Below are 5040 nucleotides of genomic sequence, written 5' to 3'. Positions count from 1 at the left end.
AAAAACCTAGGCGCGGCAGCGAGCGCGAGCGACGGGCGACCCAAAACATAAACATATAGTATCTCGCGCGTCGCTCCACCTCCCGCTCATCGATCGATTTTCTTAAATGCCTTCCGAGTCCGGCCTACCGTATTCTGCATCCTCATTCGCTCAGACGTGTAAATTAATTACTCGATAACTATTGTTACTTTTGTACCACGGCACATGATATTTCTCCTTAGTTTAACCTAATCTACCACTATTTTAAAGTTGGCTACTTTTGCATCAGATACCCTGTACACATGTATTATGAATATTCAGAAGAAAACGTGATTGATTAACGATGTAAAAACTTTCATAGTATATATTCATAGTATAAAATGTATTTGTAAAATTAATTATTCTTTTATAAAATGTTTATAGTGTGCGAATTGTGTTTTACGTGCTTTTACATTCATTTTCACCCACAAAATTGTACAGCAATGTCTGAATTTTCTAATAAATAATTTTCGTAACGAAAACTAAGTGAATAATAAAAAATTCTTATTTTTAATTTTATATGTATGTTTTGTAAAAAGTATTGTGCACATTTAATAATATGACATTGCAGGTAATAATTAAAAATATTTTATGTACAGGGAAAAGTTCCCGATTGTGAGATACATTTACAGAAACACAGTAATCGGAATGTTTTTCAAGACACCCCGGGAAAAAATTTTCACATATGATCATATATAATCATATATGCTCATATACGAAAAATGTCCATATACATATAAGATACCATGTGTATCATATATGATCGTATATGATAATGTATTTGTCATATATGACAGTATATATGACAAGTACATTATCATATACGATTATATATGATACACATGTTTGTCATATATGACAGTGTATATGACAAACACATTATCATATATGATACACATGGTATCTTATACATATATGATCATATATGAAAATTTTTTCCCGGGACGTTGAAAAATTCAAATATACTAATAAGGGTTGCTTAAGTATTGAACGTAACGTTAAATGCACTGCACACGGATAAGAATATTATATTATTATGAAATTAAAATAACAAATGCAATAAGGCTGTGTGTTTATAAAGATAATTTGAAGCAATAAAACAATTAAAGCGGATAAAAAGTTACAGTATTGTCTGATATTTCGAAGTTGCATATATAAATAGTGCTGCTTAGTCGATCTACATTGTGTCAGCTGGATATTACGTCGTACCGTGAAAACATAACTCGACAACCGATGAAAGTGTTCGCGACTCATAACGTCAGTCGTCTACATTTAGAAGCCTGTTAATTTTAGTTTTACTTAGGAGAACCAACCGTTTGCTAGATGTTTCGTTTACTAGCAACGCTTGTTCAAACAATTATAATGTTATACAAACTACTTTTTTTTTAATCTTGAGAAATAGCTTCCTATATACAAAACTTTATCAGTACAAATTCTAACACGCTTAGGTATCGAGTAGAAGAGAGAGTTGTACAAAACTAACCAGATTTTACGTTTTGTAATTCCTGTTCGGTCGTGCTTGAGTAAGACCGTAGTGCCTATATTTTCTATATATCGCACGACATGTGCTATTACTAACTGCGGATGACACCGAAAGAACGACTTCCATCTGGCGTGAGCAAAAATTTTCAGATGTTAAGTTTCCAAGCTACTTTGTATCTATATCTACTTCTTCTTCCTCGTGTATTAGTGCGAATCGTTGGTAATTATTTAGATTAGGACACCCACCTCCAATAACCTTGGGCTTGACATATATTATAGAGGTCACCCACCTGAGTGACCTGCAAAAGATTTTAGCCTGCGGACGTTGTGTGTTAAAAAGTTATTAAAAAAACCATGTCGACCAATTATATGTAATTTTCAGACACAAATATTAAAAATTTTGAAAAATGTTTTAAACAAAAGTTGTAGATCTCTTTGAAATATATATTTTATGTTCTATTCATTTTTACTGTGCGAGTAATAGTTTTCGAAAAAAATGATGGACTCTAAATCTTATATCTCTCCTCCCATCTCCATCTGTCGTACGTCATGGAAGTACATGCATGGAGACAGTATGTTCCGCCCCCCCTGTGGGGGGGGCTCCACCTCGTTAAAATATAACCCTACCCAAACTATGTCCGAGGTGTGGAGTGGATCTCGCTTCACGTGGAAAGTCGCAAACTCATGTGGAACAGTACAACGGAAGTACATGCGTGGAAACAGTATGTTCCGCTCCCCCTGCGGGGGGGCTCCACTTTGTTAAGATATAACCTAACCCAAACTATGTCCGAGGTGTGGAGTGGATCTCGCTTCATGTAAAAAGTCGCAAATCCATATGGAATCGTCTATGTACTACAAAGCACATGCTTAGATGAGAGGACAGATATAGGATTTAGAGTCCATCATTTTTATCGAAAACTGTCACTCGTATAGTAAAAATGGATAGAACATAAAATGTATATTTTAAAGAGATCTACAACTTTTGTTTAAAACATTTTTCAAAATTTTTAATATTTGTGTCTAAAATTACATATAATTGGTTGACATTGTTTTTTTAATAACTTTTTAACACACAACGTCCGCAGGTTAAAATCTTTCGCAGGTCACTCAGGAGGGTGACCTCTATAATATATGTCAAGCCCAAGGTTATTGGAGGTGGGTGTCCTAATCTAAATAATTACCCCTTGTTGCACTCACACACACTCACTCGCGAAAATCATCGATTGCGCGAAATTTCGGGCACTCCCGTACGCGATGTGAAATACCGCGAAACGCACGAAATATTATTAACAAATATCGCGCGACTCTCTATCATACAAATTACTCACACTAACAACTTGCATTTTTGATTCGGAAGAATGGATAAATCACTATTGAATTGGCGATATAAAACGCAACGCGAGCATCGGAAGCATAATCTGCGGTGAAGAAGTAGTTATTAGTCCACAACGAAATGATATTTTACAATCTTTGGCATTCAATCTAATCCTCGAAATAAATTATGTGAGCGAAATTTCCAGCGATCAATAGTTGTTATTAATTGCAACAGTTAATCGAGATAATTTTCGATTACATTGACATAATGTAACGACGTGCGATACGCGACTTTCTTTACTTCCTGTCCGTTCGAGTTGCGAGGAACGACAAAGCGAATTACAGTGCGAACGCCGAAGTCGCCCGAATTTCTCTCTTTTCCCGAAAATGGAACAGATTACACGAACTCGATAGATGAATAAAAGCGCGGTGCGTAAACGAGATGTAACCGCGACAAAGTACCACGGTTTACATTCATATTTTAGATGAGTTAGTCTCGTGAAATATCTATATATACGTTAATAAAGAGCCGGCGCCTCAACATACAATTCGTTTCTCATTACAAGTTGTAAAAACTCAATAATTAATCGAGGAATGTTACTTGTTACTAATAAAGATGTACAAATCAATAGCGTTTTATCCCTTCATTCAACACGATCGAGTCTTGGAAACCGATAACGCAAAAGTAATAACACGCACCGAGCGACTCTCGCCACTGCTTGCCGGCTCGACGTTCGGCGAGCGAGTGATAACGCGGCGACCTTCAGGTAAACAATGGCCCGCGTAACGTCGTACGATACCGCGCCGAAAGAAAAACAACAACGAACGTTGAGAGTTTGTTGTCCCGCCTACGAAATTGAAAATTCTATACTTAATATTTTACAATACTCTGTTCCGTGACAGTTACTACGTTTTGCGTATTATTCTGCGGACTTATTGGCATTGATTAAATTAACGACTAATTCTGTTCAACTGAGAAAATGTTTCGAAACAAAAATCGTTGTTACTTAAATTCTAATTACTAAAATTAAAGATTTTACCTCAATAGTTAGTGTATACAAATGTGTACATGTTTCTAAATTGCATATCTTCATTTACTATGAATCTAAAAGAGAAGTGAAGCACACCGCGCTTCTGGAAAACTAATCGGCATCGTGGAAAAGAGGCCTCTCATAAATTTTATAAGTCATTTACTTTATAAGAGAAAACTTTATAAGAGCTTGTTCAATATAAGCTAGAAAAATCGTATTTCTTCTTACGACATGTATCTAATGTGTAAAAACTTATTACCAAGAAAATCTATATTTACAATTAATTGTCGAAGTTGTCCCACACAGATTATGATAGCCTTAGGACATGTTATAGAATAGCTGGAAGTATAAGATATAGGTGTATTTCTTTTAATGCATAATTTTTTGCGCATTTTCTTTGGCCAATTCGATATGTAATTTCAATGCAATATTATTGAAACTGTGCTGTACATAACAAAATGTTCTACAAAGTTTGTTTCACAAAAACTAAAAATTGTAGAAAAATAAAATTTATTTTTGTTGCATTAATTAATTAAACAGTATTTTGAAAAATGTTTTGGAGGGGAGGCCCTTTTTATGCATAATTATCAATGTTTTTTCTTGTTAGTAACATGTAACTAATCAGATCGATTTCACATATCTTTCAATATTAAATTTTTTATTTCATAGTGCACTCATACATTTTAAATTATTTAGAATTATTTTTTATGTACTTAGCATATATTTTTTATCTTGCATTTTTTACCTTTGTGCCCATTCTGATTTATGTATCTCATTATTTACATACTTTGTGTAGAAACAATTTAGTGTTTACATATTTGAAGAAATCCTGATTTGCAGTTACATTGTAACCACTCATTCACGCGCTTTGAAAAATTATCGCTTCGAGAATCGCGAAAACCTGTTTTACGGTTCAGAGAAAAACGTCACTGCTGTCTGCTCCAATCATCGTTGTACTGGTGGAAATCATCGACATCCATTTCTTGGTAAGAAGGCGGAGTACGACATCACGATATTAGATCCATAAACGACTTCGACCAAATTCTAACTAATTTAATCGGTAGTTATCTTAACTAGCTTTTAGTGACCTCGACTATAAGCTTTAATCTTTTAAAAAGCAAACGTTAATGTATATTATAACATCCCGGAAAAAGATAGAAATATTTCATTATGTATGTCTCAATCATGTACACTG

The sequence above is a fragment of the Vollenhovia emeryi genome, unplaced genomic scaffold, assembly GCF_000949405.1.
Source record: "Vollenhovia emeryi isolate VEMERY1.0 unplaced genomic scaffold, V.emery_V1.0 DF939308.1, whole genome shotgun sequence".
NCBI lineage: Eukaryota > Metazoa > Arthropoda > Insecta > Hymenoptera > Formicidae > Vollenhovia > Vollenhovia emeryi.
The sequence above is the reverse complement of the archived record's forward strand: the minus strand, read 5'-3'. Positions refer to the sequence as shown.